Raw genomic sequence first — 19,784 nt, 5'->3', positions numbered from 1 at the left:
GCCGCATCTGTAAAATGGACCCTGCAGTCCTGCCCTGGCTCCCCTGTGTGCTGGTCTGAGGGGCTCAGATGTCCTGGATGTGGACGTGCTCTGAAAACGGTCAATCTTCACACAAATAGAAAATGGTGTTTGGTATCCATAAAAGCTCCCACCCCTCTGGCTCCTGCTACCGCCTTGTCCAGGCTCTGGAGTGCCCCAGAACGCTGGAGACAGGGCTGCTCGGCCTCCGGGGGCCTCCTGCTCCCTTTCCTGTGTGGGTCCTGATGCTCCCCTAAGTGGGGGTGGGTTGGAGCCTACGGGGTGTCTACTAGGAGCTGTAGCAGAATGGCTCTGGGCCCTGGAAGGCCCCTTGTAGTTGTGTGCCCTGGAAGGCAGAGCATCAGTTTCCCCACATGTAAGATAACAACCTGTCTGTTTCAGGGCTTGTCACGAAAAGGGTTGGGTGAAGTGGGGTTAAGATCTGGCCTGCACTCAACCCCCAGGCTGCATCCTCTGCAAGGGCCACATCTGCCCGGAGGGGGTGCCCTTCCCTAACTGACACACAGACTTGTCTGGGCCTGTAGCTGGGATGGGTGACGGCCTGGTCAGGAGAGAGGGCAGTGGGCACCGGAGGCCCTCCAGGACTCCCTGAGGTTAGTGCGCTTTTCCCAGCGTGGACAGTCAGCAGGTCTCTGCGGCAGGCAGTGCGGGGTCCACTTCCCCAGCGGCCCATGAGGAGCTTGGGTACGTGATGTGCGTGGAAGTGCAGCCGGCCCACCCTGGGCTGTGATCCATGATCTGCCCGTGGTCTGAGCATCACTCACAGAGGTGCCTTCTGGATGCCGGGCCCTCCTCCCCAGCTTCCAATCCCCCTCTTTTGGAAAGAATGAAACGGATAATAAAGTTCTTATTTCCACCACATTTGCCATTTCCTGGTGTAAGTAAAGAGTGTCAGGGGAGTGACAAGCTAAAAGCTGCTGATTACTGTGGCTCCAAGGCAGCGATCAGTGAAAAGAGCCAACATCAGAAATAATGTGGTCCAGCCTGTTTTGGGTGTCTAACCCAGCAATTAATCAGCACTGGAGCAGGGAGGGTGTTGAGGAGAAGACACGGGGAGCGTCTGTGCGCTCACCCCGGGAGGTGGGGAACTTGGCAATTAAAGGGACAGACACCCTCCCCTCTCTGGGGAGTGGCGGTGGGGTCTGAGAATGGAGGAGGCAAGGACCAGTGTAGAATCAGCATGAAATCAGTTTGGCGATTGTGAATTCAAACCCATATTTGAGTCTGTGGCTTGGGTCTCCTCCCAACCTCCCCTGGAAATCTCTGGGATTGTCATTCAATCTGATTTAGAAGCCTGCCCTCTGGGGGCCTAAATGTTAGAACAGATGAGGCTGATGGACACACACACACACACAAGCACATGCACACCCAGAGGCATTTACTCAGTCTGGCAGGAGGGTCTGTTTATAGAAGAGATTTCATTCATTTTACTCCCAATATCAAGCACGCTTGGCAGGGAATAAACCTTTCCTCTGGGTGGGCTGGTAAACTTTGTGGCTTGTTTGCAGGCTTGTTTTAAACACATGGTATCACGAGAATCAGGATGGTTAGGGGCCTGGTTCCAGCTCACACCATTTCTGACTCATGCGAGTTGTCAATTCTGGTGGCCCCTGCAGCATCAGGGACACTGCCATCTGGATGGGGGTTTCCAGCTTTTCCGCGGCTGTTCCTGCACTGGGGGAGCCCCTTTGTTGCTGGGCTGTATTCTGGGATTTGGGAGCTGCCAGCCAGGGCTCAGGAGGGAGGAGGCGGGAGTGGCAGACCCAGGCTGCGGGTGGGGCAGGGCAGGGCAGCAGCGCCCCCTCAGAGGTGAGAGTGTGCTCAGGCTTCTAGCGGCCAGACGGAGGAAGATGTCCAGATCCATCACCAGCGTCCAAGGCCATGGGGCAGTGGGAGGGAGTGGGGTGGGGGCTTGATCTCCCGATCTTTTAGCTCCTGAGAATCAGTAAATTAATCCACTAGAGAGACTTGGTTATTTCTATCAGACTTCCAACACTCCCCCACGACACTCAGTCCCCTTTGTACACCCTGGGGGCTGAGAGACCAGACAAGACTAAAACCGACAGAGGGGTCAGAGGGGAAGGCCTGGCAATTAACCCCACATCCTGAGCAGGGTGGGGTCAGGGGTCATTGGGGTGGGGGAGGGGCTGACTGCCAGCTGCCACGCCCAGGAGGAGGCCTCCAGGCGCACCCACAGGTGGGAGTCCAGCCAGGCTGGAGCAGGGGGGAGAGAGGGACACGGAGTTCTTGGTCGCACCCCACCTCTCTGCACCGGCCCTCGGACCTCTGAGACTCAACTTCCCCACTTTGCTCCCCCACCTCGAGGGACCCATCCTGCTCCCTGCCAGGCCTCTTCAGGGATGGGACCCCGGCCCCCCCCACCCCATTTTGGAGAGGCAGCTGATTCTCTCCCACCGCCCCTCCCCCCCCCGCCCCGTTTTCGGGGGAGAATAACCTGTGATAATTTTTTTCTTCTCCTTTCTGGCAACTAATGGACTCCTTAAATAGCAAAAATTGCGGCCTGTAATTAAGATCTTGCTTTTTAAATGATTAATCATTGTAACCCCTTCGAGCAGCATCCTACTTTCCCCTCTTCTCACATTGAAATGCAGATCAGTGGCAAGGGAGGGAGGTGCTCCCAAGCCACAGAGGAGCAATTAAACCTTCCCAGCTGTCACTGTCCTCGGCTGCCTCCCGGCCTGTCCAGACGCCTTGGCGAGAGTGCCGGCCCCCTCTCCACTCCACAGTCGTCGGCGGCCCGGCTGGGGCATGGGGTGCGTCTGCCTCCAAGCCTGACCATGGTGTGGCAGTGTGCTCACGCTCTGGCACACATGAGACAGCCTTCGTGTTCACAGTAGGCACCTGAGAGAGACAGGAAGGCGCCCACTTCCACACAGGGGCGGATGGAGGTGTAATTCCCAAAGTTCGCAGGCAGGCCTCAAACAGGGATAGGCTGATCCCAAACCTTGGCCGTTTCACTCTTCCGCGAGGTCGGCAGGAGGTCGCTGGGACCCCTTGCTGAACACACAGGTGCGTGCACACACAATTCCTCACCAGCTCGAACAGGTTCTCTGGGTTGATCGCCTTGAAGCCACCCTCGCAAACAAGTGCCAACATTTGTCAGCCCACAGAAGTGTTTTCCAAGCCTTTCCTGCCCTGGATTTGTATGTGGACTCCCAAAATCCCAAACGTGATTTTGGCATGCTAGGTGGCAGAGCTGGAAGGGGACTTGGAGCCCCCTGTGTCCATTCTGCTCATTTTACTCAAGATGATGCTGGGACCCAGAGGTCAGGGGACGTTGCCGAGATCACACATTGCATATACAGCACTTAGTGGGATGCTGGGCCCATAGTAGGTGTTCATGGCTTTGTTGAATGAGTAAACACAGGCAAGCTGCCTTTTTCAGAACTGATGCGTGTGTGTACATGTGGCGGTGATGGTTGGGGGCAGGGGAGCGCCCTCCTCAGTAACCGTTCTGGAGGGAGAGGCAAGAGACAAGGAAAGAATGGACTCAAGAATGAATCGAGCTGCCCTGTGTGGTTGTGCAGATCCCCAGACAGGCGCACTGGGCCAGGAGGGCTGACAGGCCCATGCACTGCTGGCCACGCCAAGAGACGTGTCACCAGGCAGGAACCACCCTTCCTGAGATCCTGTAAGCCATACACTGTGGGTTGGAAGTGGTTCCTGCCCCATAAGGGACAATTTCGCAAGGTATAGCAAAGTGACCAATGCACATAAGCTTTGACCCCACAATCCTCCTGGGAATTAATCCCCCTTCACCCTCAAGGCCTGGCCTGGAGGAGAAGGGAAGGGAGGTGAGTTGCTCCTTTCTCTCCCCCCCCCCCACCCCACCCTGCATTCCAGGACACCTCCCAGAGCTGGGTCAGGCCAGCGCGGCCTATTCCCATCCTCCCCGGGCGTGATGAATGCCAGGGCCGCTTACAGACTCACAATCGCCAAATTAGGTTGCCAAAGGCGTCGCAGGCCTAGCCTGGAAACACCTCCCCAGCTGAAAGGAGGCGCGTCTGGACCGAGCAGACGTCTTTATTCAGCCGTAATTGACGTTTCACAGACGTCTGTAACTCTGTCTGGAGGGACACAAAGCGCCCCCACGCTCGGCCCAGGCAGCCCCTTTATGTCGCCCTCTTTCATCTGGCAGTCAAAAGTGTGTGAGCCGCCTGGGCCGTCTTGGCCGGTCCCGGGGGCCGGGACAAAGGCGGGTGCTGCACACAGAGCTGCCTGGTGGGCCTTCACCTCCCGGGGTGCGTTATGCTAATCCAGCACCAGCCAGGACCCCTCCTGCATATCGATGGGCGGCTGCCAGCCTGGCCGGACAGCCCGGGGATGGGGAGAGTCCGGATCGCCCAGAGAAGGGGTGGCCACAGCCAGTCAGGTCTGAGAGGGTGGGTCGGCCTGAACCCAGACTCAGCTGAGGCAGGGGGGGAAGGGACCCGGGTGCTCAGCCTGGGATCCGTGGCCCCCAGCAGGAGGTGCCCAGGAACCTCACACCATAAGCAAATCTATGCACAGGTCCTTTTCTCTGGGGAGAGGGTCCGTATCTTTGGTCAGATGCTCCTAAAGGTGTCTTTCTGCTGGGCTCATCCGACCTCCCACTTCACAGATGGGAAAGCTGAGGCCCAGGGAGCAGGCATGCCTGGCCTAATGTCCCCAGATGAGGTGCTGGTTGCAGCTGGGCTTCCACTCCTGCCTGGAGAATCTCTGCTAGCAGAGGCCGCACACTCGTGAGCTTACAGAGGCCAGGCCTGCAACGGTAAGGAGGCATCCGTGTTCAAGGAGAGGGGCCAGCAGGATGGCGGGGGTGGGGGGGGTGTGCAACCTTCTCCCAGGGCACTGCTGCTCTGCTGCATTCCAGGGAAGCCAGGTCCTCAAGAGAAAACTTATGTCTTTTTAAAGTGTGAAATTTGCCAATTTAAAGATGAAGATTGCTACGTTAAGGCCACTGGGGTGGGGGTGGCGTGCACGGCCCTCAGGCTGCTGAGGTCAGACCTTTGCTTCTGGCCTCAAGGAGAGCCCCATCCTCGTCCCAAGACTGTGGGCAAGGGAGGCTCGGATGGGGCACAGCCCAGAGTCTCCCCACACACAGGTCCCCCTTGCCCAGTGATCAAAAGCGGGCTGCGCTGCAGGGCTGGTGTCCAGAAACACACTCCGCTTGTCCTTGGTGCCCTGGAGCACATCTGCCGCCCTCTTACTGGGTGGTTTCTGCCTTGAGTTGTCAGCCCGGCCGAGATGCCCCATCTCCAGTGACTGCCATTCCTCGCTTTTCCCGAGTCCCGCTGTTTTCCTGGCTGGAGGCAGAAGTGACAGGTTAATGGCAGTCTGTACTGGTCCCTGCAGGATGTCCTGACCTTCCCTCTAGGCTTGGCATGATCTCACAGATCATCCTCCAGAGCGGGCAAGAGGGAGGGGGAGGAGACCGAGAGGGAGAGAGACAGAGAGAGAGAGAGAGACAGCCGCAGAGAGACAGAAGAGAAGGGAGGCAGGGGAGCAGAGGGAAGAGAAAGAGATAGAGAGGAGAAGAGGGGAAAGACAGCGAGAAACAGAGAGGAAATCAAAGAGAGAGAGGAGAGACTCGGATGGGAGGGAGACAAAAAGAGAGAGAGACATGGAGACTAAGGCTGACACAAAGAGCCAGGGAGAGCTCAACAGACAGAGATAGAAAGAGACCACAGAAGGGAGGAGGTGAGCAGGGAGGAGAGGAGAGAAGGGAGGGGCGCACACCCCCAGGTGTCCCCCAGACCCCCTCCTCTGGCCTCCCTTGGCAGGGCCATCTCAGCAGGTCTGAGGGGTGAGAATCAGTGTCCGCCGAGGTGGTTCACTCTTAGCTCTGAACCCTGGGCGGTGCCCACCTGCGTGTGAAGCCAGCATGCCCCCATGCCGCGTCAGCAACAGCCTTCCAAGACTGACCCATTCTGGGGCCTCTGAAAGGCAGAAGGGGGCTCTTGCTGGGATTCAGATGGGGAACTCACCAATCCATCAAAGGACTTTAAACTCATTTGGGAAGGAGTGAGCCAAAATTCTTCAAATTCTTAAAAACATGTTATTAGTTTTTAAGATGATCAAGGAATGACATGTTAGCTGTGACAGCATAGGAGGGGATCCTCCCCGGCAACATCCCCACGCACTTTCTGGGGACAGGATTTAAAGCCCAAGTCCGTTAAGCAAAACTCACAAGGGTTCCGTTGTCCTTCCCTCCCCTTGGCCTATGGGGTTGGGGCTACTGGTTGGTATTTGTGCCACCTCTGCCTGTCAGCATCTCTTAGGAACATACAGAAAGGTTAGGTCCTCAATGAAGCAGCTTGTCGCAAGTACCCACATGTGGAAGTGCACCAGACTATACAGACATACATATATAAACACTTGCCATCTTCCAGGTGGAGCTCCTGGTGGCTCCAAGGGATCAGCTGGCTGATTATTGTTATTATTTTTGGTGAGGAAGATTGGCCCTGAGCTAACATCTGTACCAATCTTCTTCTATTTTGTAAGTGGGATGCGGCTTCAGCACAGCTTGATGAGAGCTGCATAGGTCCCTGCCTGGGATCTGAACCTACGAACCCTGGACCACTGAAGCAGAGTGCACAAACTTAACCACTACGCCACCGGGCTGGCCCCAGCCTGGTGGCCTTTCCTTGCAATGGGGGGTAGCAACCAACCAGAGAGCCTAGAACATGTTTTGGGCACTGGTGTGCTGCAGCTATCTGTGGCCTTCAGGACACTTGACCTGTGTGTCTTGGGGCTCAGTGACTCAAGTGGGGAAATTTCAAGCACAAGGGAAAGACAAACAGTGCTTGGCGAACAGGGGAGAGATGAGGCAGATGGGCCAGACTCCTCCCTTTGTTTCTTCAGTGACCGATGCCTTCTTCTATCAAACATTTACAGCGATGTTTTATCTTGGGTGCATTTATCATGTGCGTAAACGCTCAAAATATTTTAAAAATTCTTTTATTGAGGTCATATTGGGTTATAACATTGTATTCATTTCAGGTGTACATTATTACATTTCAGCTTCTCTAGAGACAGTAGTCTAGTTTTTATCCATCGCCATACTTATGCGACCCTCTATCCCTTTTGCCCTCCCCTCACCCCCTTCCTCACTGGTAACCACCAATCTCTTCTTCATCTCTGTATGTTTGTTTGTATACCTTCCACATATGAATGAAATCATATGGTGTTTGTCTTTCTCTGTCTGACTTATTTCACTTAGCATAATACCCTCAAGGTCCATCCATGTTGTCACAAATGGCACAATTTTGTCTTTTTTTATGGCTGAGTAGTATTCCATTGTGTATATTTACCACATCTTCTTTATCCAATCATCAGTTGATGGGCACTTGGGTTGCTTCCACATCTTGGCTGTTGTGAATAATGCTGCAGTGAACATAGGGGTGTGTATATATCTTTTTGAATTATTGATTTCAAGTTCTTTGGATGAATACCCAGGAGTGGAATAGCTGGATCATATGGTACTTCTATTTTTAGTTTTTTGAGGAATCTCCATACTGTTTTCCATAGTGGCTGCACCAGTTTGCATTCCCACCAGCTGTGTAAGAGGGTTCCCTTTTCTCCATATCCTCTCCGACACTTATTTCTTGTCTTGTTAATTATAGCCATTCTAATTGGTGTGAGGTAATAATTCATTGTAGTTTCGACTTGCAATTCCCTAATAATTAGTGACATCGAACACCTTTTCATGTTCCTGTTGGCCATCTGTATATGTTGTTTGGAAAAATGTCTGTTCATATCCCCTGCCCATTTTTTTTTTTTAGATTTTTTAATTTTTTTTCCTTTTTCTCCCCAAAGCCCCCCAGTACATCGCTGTATGTTCTTCGTTGTGGGTCCTTCTAGTTGTGACATGTAGGATGCTGCCTCAGCATGGCTTGATGAGCAGTGCCACGTCTGCGCCCAGGATTTGAACCAACGAAACACTGGGCCGCCTGCAGTGGAGCGCACGAACTTAACCACTCGGCCACGTGGCCAGCCCCCCCTGCCCATTTTTTGACTGAGTTGTTCATTTTTTCGATGTTGAGTTGTATGAGTTCTCTATATATTTTGGAAATTAACCCTTTGTCAGTTATATGATTTGCAAATGTTTTCTCCCAGTTGGTGGGTTGTCTTTTTGCTTTGTTGGTTTCCTTTGGAGTGCAGAAGCTTTTTCGTCTGATATAGTCCCATTTGTTTATGTTTTCTTTTGCTTTCCTTGCCTGAGTAGACATGGTCTTTGAAAAGATACTGCTAAAAGTGATGTCAAAGAGTGTACTGCCTGTTTTCTTCTAAGAGTTTTATCCAGGTTTCCAGGCATTACATTCAAGTCTTTAATCCATTTTGAGCTAATTTGTGTGTGTACTCTTTCTGTATAGCACATACTAGTGCCTCCATGATGCATCGATACACATATATTACTGTGTAGAGTTGTATGGATAAAACCACATACACTGACTTGGGGGACAATTTTACAAGGCCCATGAGGGGCCATTTTGACTATACTGGCTGTTCACCTTAAGAACTCACTCTAACGCCACAAAAGATAAGACTGCCCTGTACCCAATCCCTACTCTGCCAAGCCGCCCATCATGCCCTGGGGGAGACAGAAGCCAACGTCCCGCCCTTGTGGATATTGTGTCCTATTGGCGGTGGCTGCATAGGCTCGTGACGAGAGCATGCTGTGATGCGTGCTATATGGAATTATGCCTATGGTGAAATGGCATCCAGGAAGGCTTTGTCGAGTGGGGGACACTGGAGAAAAGTCTCAAAGGGGGAATAGCAGTGGTTACGGGCAGTAAGAGTTTCAGCCTTGCTCTGAATGGCTGGGGGACAGCCTGTGTTCAAATTCTGGCCCTGCCACATACTAGCTGTGTGACCCTGGGCCAGTTAACTCATCTCACTGGACCTGACGTCCTCAGCAGACGCTATTGGTCACCCACCACCAGCCAGTCCTTTGTCCTGGCTGGCACGGCTCTGAGTTTGTCCCTGGCTCAGGGAAGGAGAAACCCAGCTGTAGCGCCAGCCCCAGCCTCAGGGGGCGGGCTCTGGAAGGTTTGAGTCACTCACAGAGGTCCCAGGCCCCACATCAGTGATGGGTTAGGCGTCAAAATGTGCCGTATCATCAGCACAGGTATCTATCGCTGCGTAACAGACCACCTCAACACTTTGAACAACAGCCAGCATTTATCTTGCTCAATAAATCTGTAATTGGGTCAGGAATCAGTGGGATACTTGTCTCTGGTCCGCTTGGTGTCAGCTGGGCAGTTTCAGTGGGGCTAGAGGATCCATTGCCAACAGGGCTCATTCACGTGGCTGCAAGTTGGTGCTGGCTGTGGGCTGGTCACTCAGCCTGGGCTGTCGGCCAAGGGTCTCCATCCTTCCTTGATTGGTCCTCCTCAGACATGGAAGCTGGGTTCCCAGAACCAGTGTCCCAGGAGACAGGAAGGAGAAGTGGTCAATCTCTTACGGCCTCAGGCCGGAAACTGGCACAGTGTCACTTTTGTCATGTGCTATTGGTCAAGCAGCCACCAAGCTCAGATTCAAGGGGAGCGCACAGACCTCATCTCTCGATGACAAGAGTATGGAAGCATTTGGGGGCCATGTTTTACAACTGCCATAGCCAATGAAACATGGGGAGGAGTGCCTTGGGGGGACTTCTTGGAAAATTTACTTTGCTCCCAAAAAGAGACATAAGCTTAACTGAATCACGATTGAGAGGCCAACATAAGAAGTGAGACCATCCCAAGAAGAATAAGATTGTACGCTTGACCCTTCACGATTATGTTCTTAGTTTCATAAAATTCAGGGAAAGGAGAAGACTGTTGTAATCTCTCCTGCAACTGTTGTATTTGGAATCATCACAAAGCGCGCCTAAATTACATATAATTATGCGAATTATGCTTAAAATCCTGTAGAATTTCAATATTTGATGGGAAAACTCAGTATTGTCAAGATGTCAATCCTTTCCAAATTAAAGCATATGTACAATGCGACGCCACTGAGACTGGAATTTAGAAGCAGATTCTAAAGTTCATCTGGAAGGGAAAATGTGAAAAACTAACCAAGAAAACTTTGAGAGAGAAGAAATGTTCTCACAAGACACAAAAACACATATAAAGGGATGTATCCTAGCACAAATTTCAATAGCAAGAAGTTGGAAACAACTTGAATGCCCATGAGCAGGGGCCTGGTTAACTAAGTGGGAGTCATAAGGTCTCAGACTTGAGCCTCAGGATGACGCGGAGATCCTCGCATCTCCCAAAGGTACTGATTCAGGAGGCGTGGGGAGGGAGGGCTCAAGAATTTTGCGTTTCCAACCAGTTCCTAAGTGATGGGGATGCCGCTGGTCCAGACCACACTTGGAGAACCACTGAATTAGGGACTCTCTGCTGGAGAATTCTCTGAAACTGATCAAAGAACGGATGTACCAGCTGTGAAATATAAAGAATACCAGCATACCCCCCCAAAAAAAACTAAAACTAAATCAACTTATGGATAGGTACAGTTTCACTTAAAAAAATGACCGAAGGGCAAAAAGACGCATAAGGAAGAGACGGCTGCTCTTCTCGCCCTGGACACTGCTGAGTCTGCATGGGTGATGCCGCGGCCGCCTTTATACGGACCTGAGCTTGGAGCCAGTAGGGAGAGGGGGGTGGGGCCATGGAAGTCACAGGGAAGCATGCCTGGAGCCTGGTGTAGCCCTGGAAGTCTCTGTGAATTAACATGTCCCAGGATGGTTTAAGCCATTTTTGGGGGGGTTTTCCATTACTTGCAGCCAAAACTGCCTACCAGACACAGTAATGATCATGCAGGGTTTTGTAAAGATTGAGTGAGAGCATGTAAGTGAGTGCTTTCTTGGGCACTTGACACAAAGATCTCTTCCATCTAGCCTCTGTTTTCTGTACTTATTCTGGAAAAGCTTTCTGGGCTGGGCCATATGAGAAATATCGTGAGAAGCTGGCAGATTCCCTGACCTCCAGGAGCTCAGAGCCTGCAAGGGGAACGAAGAGAAGCAAAAAGAGGAATTCAATGGCTCATGTAACTGGGAAACCTAGGGACGGGCTGGCCGCAGGGGTGGCAGGATCCTGTTCCTCAAATGATGTCAACCAGTCTCTTTTTCAATGTGTCTCTGGTCTCCTCTTTGTGAGTGAGCTGCATTCTGTCCTGCTGTGGAGGGCTTCGTCTATGCAGTGGGAGGAGAGCATGGATTTTTGTCAACCATAAGGCTTACTTCCTACTATCTGAGCAAGCCTAGAAGAAAGAGTAGGCTCCTCTTTCCCTGCTTCCATATGTAAAATCCCAGGGAAGGCATCTGATTGGCTAGCTTGTGCCCTGGGCCCTTATCTGGGCCAATCATTGTGATCAGGGGTATGGAATACCATGCTTGGCCTAATGTGTGTGGTGCATGGGTGTTTACATATGTCATTTATGTCACATATGTGTATACACACATATATACAATCTATTGTCGCATAACCGTATTCCCACAAACTCAGCAGTGTAAGACAACACATACCTGTTGTCCCACAGTGTCTGTGGGTCAGGAATCCTGGAATAGCTTAGCTGTAATCAAGGCACAGGCCAGGACTGGGTCCTCATCTGAAGGCTCGAGTGGGAAAGGATCCACTTCCAAGTTCATGCAGCTGTTGGCCAAATTCTGTTCCTTACACTTATAGGAGTGAGAGATAATTTTCTCGCTGGCTGTCACCTGCCCCTGGTTTCTAGAAGCCACTCTCAGTTGGGTCCCAACATGGCCACCCACTTTATCAAAGCCAGCAAGGGAGTGAAAGACTCCAGTAGGAAGGTGCTACAATCTTATGTGATGTAACTCACATACATCCATCACCTTTGCTGCCTTCTTTTGGTTAGAAGCCAGTCCTGGGTCCCAGCCTATCTCAAGGAGATGAGATTATGCACAGGCATGAAGACCAGGAAGTAGGGGTCATGGGGGCCACCTTAAGAGCCAGTCTTCCATGTTTATTGAATAGTTTATAATATATGATACATGTATGTGTGAATATACATACATAGTTGTCCTACACAAATAGTTGCATGCCATCAAATGTGACATTCCAAAGTACTAGTTGCATTTGTTGCTATGTGCTAGTTATCTCCTTTAATGCTCACAACTCACTCTAGATATATGTTATTTTCCATGTCTTACAGATGAGGAAACTGAGGTTCAAGGAAGTGAAGTGACTCGGCCAAGACCAAACGCGTAAATATTGGCAAAGTTGGATTTAACCCCAAGTCTACCTGACTTGACCCTCACACATCTGCTCTTCTCCCTGTGTCAAGATGGCCATGAACAAACCAAGGGTCACCCTTGGATGTTGACAAGTGAAGACAGCTGTCTCTGGGCTTAGATGCGACTGCATCTCCTCCTCACTTTAGTGCCCCTGTACCTGCCACTCCGGCCCTTCCCCAACGGCACTTGTGCATGGAGCCTAAGTAAACAATCATCATTTTATGTCCTCCCCCTTCCTTCCCATTTTTCTTGTTTTTCTTGCCCCCATTCAAATGGGTAGTCTGCTCTGCACACTCTCATCATATTGGGATGGGGCAGCACGGAAAACAGACATAGCTTCCCCATCTTCCTCGCTCCTGCTTCTCGATGCCTAAGCCCCTAGAAAAATTTAGATTTGTGGCCAAAGATAGAAAGTCTTGGAGAAGCAGGTGAGAGAAGAGGGGCTTCTCCTTTCTCCAACACCCTTGGAACTGAGAAAAATTTTTCTGGGCTGGGAAGAGCAGAAAGGGGTGACAGAACCATTGGGTGTTGTTTCTTGTACACCTGAACTTGTGGACTGAGAGTCATAAATGCTGACAACTTTGGGGTGTCTTCCCAACCCACAGCCCTCTTCTCTGAGTCCTGCCTGTACCTCCCACCAGGGATTGGTGTATTGTTCAGGATATCGGTTTGTTGCTGCATCCAAAGGACCCAAAAGAATAGGGCTTAAACAATTAAAAGTTTATTTCTCTTACATAAAAATCTAGATAGATGGCCCAGTGCTATATTAATGGCTCCATAATTATCCAAGAGCCAGACTCCTTCTGTCTTGCTGCTCTGCCACGGTCAACATGCAACTTCAATTCCTATCTGCATGTCAGCTGGTAGGAAGAGGAAAGGGGCCTCCTTCCTCAGTGTGACTTGGAAGTTGTGCATACCGCTTCCACTCATTGGCCAGAACTTGGTCACATGACCAAACCTAGCTGCAAGGGAGTCTGGGATATGTAGTTTTATAAAAGGACACCATGTATGCACTAAAAATTCCACTAGGCAAGAAGGGTAGACTAGATATGGTGGGACAATTAGCGGTCTCTGCCAGCTGACCTTGGTGGCAATGCTTTCCCTATGTGGTCCAGCCCTGTAGCCTGAACTCTATCTCTGTTTAAGAGAGTTTGAGTTGGTTTCTGCTACCTCAGTCCTAAAAGCTTTGAGGATGGTGGCTTGACTTCTGTGGGCACCTTCAGGGACCAGGTAAGGGGTGGACAGGGGCAAGAAAGCCATTCCCAAGTCTATGAGCAAGCAAGGCAAGGAGGGTCTGCACAGGGGGTCCTGCTAGCTGTTCCACACCCAAAGCAAATTGCAAGGCTGACCCCTGCCAAGCCCTACTGTCCATCACCCTGGTTGGCTGTGCCACGCCCAGACCCCTCACTCTGGTTATTCCCTCTCCCAACTCGAAGCACAACTTTCTGGAATGTAAGGTGATTTCCGGGCTGAAGAAAGGACTCTTCTGGATTGCGTCTGGGGCTTCTACTCTTCCAGCCCATGATCAAATGAAGGAGAAATGTGGTGAGTGCTAGGTTCGAGTCTGGTCGAGTCTTGTCTCAGAATTCCCAAGCCACTCTGCATGTCCATCCTCTTCAGGCACACGGCCGCTCACTGAGGACCTGGGTCTTGCTGACCGGAGTCAGTCCTGGCGAGGCCTCAGAAATGTTCACATCTGGCATCTCTGCTTGCTGTCCACCACCTCATCCTCTCAGTGTAGCCAAAATTCACCCATTCATTCATTCATTCAACAATTATGGATAAAGCCCCCACAATGTGCCAGGCTCAGCTCTGGGCAGACAGGATCCCTGTCCTTGAGGGACCCACATCTACTGGGGGGACTGGCAGTTAACTAATCACACAACCAAATGCACCATCACAGCCTCGAAAAATGCTAGGAGGAAAAAGTAAAGGCATAAAACAGGAGGTCCTGTCCTGGTCTAGGGCTTAGGAAAAGCTCCTCTGAGAAATGTTTCCTGAAATTGAAGGATGAGTAAGAATGCAACGCACAGGGAGTCAGCGCAATGGAGCAGGGTGTGCAGAACACTCCAGGCAAAGGTCACCGCCTATGCAAAGGCCCTGCGGTTGAACAGCATACGGCTAATTCCTAGAACTGAATGGAGCCCCTGAGGCTGGCATCCCCAGCAGCAAGGGGGATTGACGAACATTGTTCCCGATCCTGTCACCCTGGCGCTTAAAGCTCTTCAATGGCGTATTCCCATTACCTTTAGTGTAAAACCCAAATTTGCCCTTGGATAGGCCCCTGCCTTCCACTCTGGCCTCATGCCTGACCACTCCTGGGCTAGATGCTCTGTCACCTTCCAGAAGCTGGTCCCTCTGGCCCTAATCCTTCGCTTGACTAATTCCAGCTTGTCCTCAGGACTCAGCGTTGACATCATAGCCTCTGGAGAGCAGCCTGGATATTCCGCCGTTTGCCCTCCCAATCCGTGGGCTCTATGGAGGTTCTGCCAGGAGGGAGGGGAGTGAGGTTGGGTCATTGTTCCACGGTCCCCTCTCCTCCTTCCCCCATGGGGTCACTTGGAGCTGGCTGTGGCCCCTGACAGACACCATTGATCTGCTCAAGGCAGCCCTTTCCACATAACCCTCCCTCTAGGGTCCTCGAACCCTCCCTCCCTTTGTCTGTCCCAGCGGCCTAGGAGTGGTGACAGCCCAGCTGCTGCTAGCAGTGTGTGGTTAAAAGCTGGGCCTCTGGGGCCACAGTTTGAACTCCAGCTCTGCAACATATTTAGCTGTGTGGCCTTGGGCAAGTTGCTCAGCCTCTCTGTGCTTCAGTTTCTTCATGCGGGAAAAAGGGATCATGACCAGACCCACTTTACAGTGTTGTTGGCATGATCAAATGAATTCACACATGTAAGTGCCTAGGCCTGCGCCTGGCACAGAGCAGGCGCCCAGGTTTGCTGTTATTAGTTGTCAGTCCTCTCCTGTCTCCTTGGTTCTAGGCTCGCCTCCTCAGCAGGGCTGTGGAACGCGTGCGGTTGAGGGTCTGGGGCCTCCCTGCGCCCCTGCCTCCCACCTGCCCAGGGGAGGTCAGATGGTAACTGCCCGTGACCTGGATTTGCCCTCGGAAGAATTTCCGGCCATTATCCCAAGCAGGCATGAACATGGACTCTGGCCTTTTCTCCCAGTTAGCTGGAGGGGCTGAGAGGGGCTGAGCGGTGGCTGTGGACCCTGCCCTGGATCTCTCTCTCCCGCCCTCACGCCCAGGGCCCCCTGCACCCCAGCCTCCTGCCAGCTCTCGACAGGGCAGATCCAAGTCATCCCAAATGGAACAGGAAGGAGGCATGGGGAGGGGCAGTGGGCGTCGGGCAGTGGCCCTGTGAGCATCTGCGGGGAGGAGCTCCTTACATTCAGAGGGACACTGACAAGCCAGGTGGCTCCCTCGGGGAGTGGCCAGGGTGGACAGGATCCCATCATATGAGAAACAGGTGTTGGGGTGGCACACCCAAGGGAGCTGGGAGGGGTCCTCAGGTACTGAGGGGGCCCAGAGGGCAGGGGACTGTGGCGGCATGGGCCCTGCCCAGAGACGCCAGCTGTGTCTGCGCTGATGACAACACCTCCTAACGTCCACCCTGGCTCCTGAGCAATGTGTCCAATGCCCGCAGCTCTGTGCTGAGTGTGCCAGCGCTAAGGGTCCCCAAGATCACGCCCTTCCCGGGTCAGCCTTGGGCCTCCACGTCCTCCATGCCTCGTACAGAACCGGGGGACTGTCAGTTCCCTTTCGCTACTTAAAGCAAGGAAGGAGCACCCCGTGGTGGGGTGGGGCAGGGGGCTGAGGGACCAGATAGAGCCGGCTTCACGTTTCTGCTCCTCACCTACTGGCTGTGTGGCCTTGGGCAAGTCACGTAGCCTCTCTGAGCCTCAGTTTCTCTGTCTGTGAAATGGGAAGCCCTGTGCCTGCCTCCCTGGATGCTGTCAGGCTCAGTGAACCGTGTGTGCAAACTATGGCATGGCAGCTGGCGCCTGCATAGATGCTCAGGAAACTGGTAAGAACTTTCTTGGGCCTCCACACATCCCTGAGTCTGTGCACGCTGGGACACCCCCTGCAGGACCCCGTCTCTCTGGCACCTCCCACGTCCTGAGCTGCTCCCAAACTGCTCAAGCCTCAGCCTGGCCCACAAGAGACCAGGCGTGAGGACAGGGCTGCCTAGCTTCACCCTGAAGGAACCTGGAGGCCACCGCTCCTGTCCTCTCTGGGGGCCTCACCTCCTTCCCCATCCTTCATCCTGACGGGCCCAGAAGGACATCCCAGAGCATAACTCATGCTGGAAGTTTCTGGAATCCATGGAAAAAAGCCCCACACTGGTGGGGAAGAGTTCCCCAGGCCTGGGTGCCCCCCACCCCCGGGTCCGCCCACTCCCTCCAGAAGGGTCCAGGTACCTCCTGTTTTCCCAGCCAGGAGGCCACTGGTTCCCACATTACCACATGAATGGGGCACAAGTCCCCTGCCCACTCGAGCAGACAGTTTGGCTAGCAAATTGACATAATTACGGAGACGGAGGGAAGAAAGCCGCCCCCACCGGGCCCCCCAGCAGGCGGCTCCCGGAGGCCTCCTCCGGCTTTGTGGGCCGGCTCACGGCTGATTAGAAACCTTGTGGCCTTTTCAAGAGCCCTAAGTGATTGGCCCCCTTAATCTGATTACAGTTGGCAGAGCCCCTCCAGCCGCCTCTGAAGGGCCGTTCTCAAGCACCCTGCTCGATGGTGCGTGCGCACGCACACACACACACACACACACACAAGCTCGGTCAGGCCTGCTGGCAGGGCCTCTGCCTCCCCTCACCAGGCCTCGTTTGCTCCATCAGGGACATCTGAGCTGTCCAGGCTGGCCCTAAACTTCAGCCACACGGGGACTGATGCACCCCTAACACCCTGGGTCACCTCTCTAGAATGTCCCACACAGACACATGGCCCAGGCCAGGGGCGCACGGGAACACTGGCACCCTGTCCGTCCTCAGAGTGGCCACCCTGAGCAGCCAGGACCAGGCCACCCGACGCCGTCCAGGGCAGCGCTCTCCCCACGGCTGCTGTATTCCCAGGGCTCCCGGGGCTGCAGCTCTGGGGGGTTGCGGCCCAGCAGGCAGCCTGGACACCCCTCAGGCCCAGGCTGCTCGGCCACCCACCTGGGAACTCAGCCTGCAGGGCCGCCGTCAATGACCTCGGCTCCCAACTCCACTTGGTAGCTCTTAATCCCCGGGCCCAGCCACAATGGCTCCTTTTTCCATCCTTGCTTCCAGCCCTCACAGGCCCCAGCCTTGCCTCCCACCCCAAGGGCGCCCTCCTGGGCAGCCGCTCAGGGTGAGGGTGGGGTGGGGGACAAAGCTGGGGCCGAGGAAGAAGGGACAGAAGGGGACAGAAGAGAGGGCTCTGGCCTTGTTAGTTAACTGCCTCCCACCCCCACCCCGCCCTGGGAGGGGGGGGTGCGGGGGCGGGGATGTGGGATGAGCCCTCTAGAGTGACCCCAGTCTGCCACACCCCATCCCAGAGGCCCCTCAGCCTGAGGCGGTGAGAAGGGCGTCCTCCGCTTAGGAACCCCACTCTTCTCAGACAGTCCTGAAGACTGCCATCTCTGGGCTGGGCCAGGAGCCAGAGAGCAAGAACATGGAACCCAGGTCCAGACACCGGGATTAGGGCCCTGGGCTCCCGTCTGGCCCTAGCACCGCCCGTAATAACACGGTGACCCTAGCGGATTACTCAGCCTCCCTGGGCCTCAGTCTCCCCACCTGTGAGATGGATGTGATACAGGCACGTTCTTTCAGGGGTGCTGGGAGGATAAACAATACAGGGCGGGCAGGGCACTCAGCAAGGTGCCCACACAGAGGTGACACTCAGTACACGGCTGCTGTCACCATCTGAGTCAAGAACAGAGGCGACTGGGGGTACAGCCATTAAAAGCACAGTTGGGGGACAGTCTCTGGGGTTGCCCCTGCCCCTGCTGGACCCCCCTGGCTCTCAGGGCTCCCCAAGGAACTTCATGTTGTGCGGCATCTTCCAGGACAAGTCTCCCAGTTGTCGACATTTTTAAGACAGCATCCCTGATCATGTGACCCAGAGCTAGTCTCGGCAATGGGGACCCAACCTAGGTCTCTCCCCCACCAAGGCCTGGGCGTGGTCTCCCCCGAGCAGCCTGGACATTTCCCTGAGGCAGAGCTGCCTGACCCCTGCTCTCCTGCCCTCCTGGAACAGGCCCCAGGTCATGCAACCCTGGGCGGGGGCCTCCCAGACCCCGCACAGCCCGGTCCTCCGCGGGGCCCAGTACTTTGGCGGGACAGCGAGGACCTCCCGCAGCCCGCAGCCCGCAGCCCGCAGCCCGCATCCCACATCCCGCACCCAGCGCCCACAGCCCAACCCGGGCGCCCCGCGGGGTGGGCGTGCCGGCTGGGCGGGGCCGGCTCCGGGAGGGAGGCTGGGGCGCCGATCAGCTGGAATCAAAGCTGCCGCTCCGCTCCCCGCCACGCCGCACCCCTGCCGAGCGCAGCGCACCTCCTCCTTTGTCACAATGTTTTTCAATCCGGGGAACCAAACTGTCCAATTAGAGCCGGGGTCTCCGGCTTCCATCTTTGCCGACGTTTAATTAACATGCTCCTCTTGGCAGCTGCTGACAAGTTCCAGAAACAGGTTGTAAAGGGCTTTTGTCTTTACCCAGCATGGAAAATGAGGGGTGTTACATCGCGGGAACATGAATAGGTTGCATATCAGCTCCCTCCTCTCCGCCTCCTCCCCCATCCGCCGACAAGGGGAAGGACGGCCTGAGTGAGTGCCTATGTACGTGTGAATTGTGAGGGGGCGCGAGGGCGAATTTGGAGGCAGGAGAGACCCTCTCCCCCCCTTCCCCTTTCCCCCCTGGAGTCTTTGCTCCACAAAGAATCTGGATTCCGCTTCTTATTCTCCAGCGGGCACACTTTTGCCTCACTTCTCTTTTAGACATACCAAACCTTGCCATCTTGCTTCCCATCCCTGGGTTTCTGCCTTTGTCATCCTTCTGGTAAAATTCAGCCTCCAAAACCCTGCTCCAGTGGCCCACTCTGGGGAGCCACCTGGGTGTTGAATGCCTGTCAGAGTTCAGGGTGATGTTGGGTGTCAGATCGGTTCCCCAGCTAAACTGGGAGCCCCCTGAGGGCAGGAACGGTGTGTTAGTCTGCCTGGGGGGCGGGGGGTGGGCCTCAATCAGTGACAGCAGACCTAAACTACTGAAACCTGCCCCCACTGTGGAAGGAGAGCAGGGAGGGAGGAGGGAAGGGTTGGGGGAGGGGGAGTGGCCCCAAAGAGCCCTCCCTCCCTACTCCCCCAGGGGCCCTTAAGAAGGGGCAGGGTCATGTGGAGGCACAGTAGGCACGGTCCACATGGGTGGGTTTCTGGGACGGTTGATGTGAAGGAAGGAGGGGCTTTGGGGAAAGACCCCATCCCCAAAGCGGAGCCCTGCCAGGGGGGCCCCAGCTGGGGCAGGCTCCAGCACCCCTAA

The 19,784-nt window shown here is 54.1% G+C and overlaps 1 long non-coding RNA gene across 2 annotated transcripts; it reads left to right on the top strand.

Moving 5' to 3' along the window:
• Positions 1 to 4,124: 4,124 nt before the first annotated feature.
• LOC138917141 (uncharacterized) lies at positions 4,125 to 12,508 on the top strand. 2 transcript variants are annotated; one of them, XR_011424695.1, is made up of 3 exons: positions 4,125 to 4,301; positions 4,661 to 4,810; positions 12,205 to 12,508. It is a non-coding gene; the product is annotated as an uncharacterized lncRNA (long non-coding RNA). The 2 variants fall into 2 exon arrangements; XR_011424705.1 differs by lacking the exon at positions 4,125 to 4,301 and adding an exon at positions 4,327 to 4,432.
• Positions 12,509 to 19,784: the final 7,276 nt, after the last annotated feature.

The sequence above is a fragment of the Equus caballus genome, chromosome 1 (assembly GCF_041296265.1).
Source record: "Equus caballus isolate H_3958 breed thoroughbred chromosome 1, TB-T2T, whole genome shotgun sequence".
NCBI classification, from domain to species: Eukaryota; Metazoa; Chordata; class Mammalia; order Perissodactyla; family Equidae; genus Equus; species Equus caballus.
The sequence above is the reverse complement of the archived record's forward strand: the minus strand, read 5'-3'. Positions and strand labels throughout refer to the sequence as shown.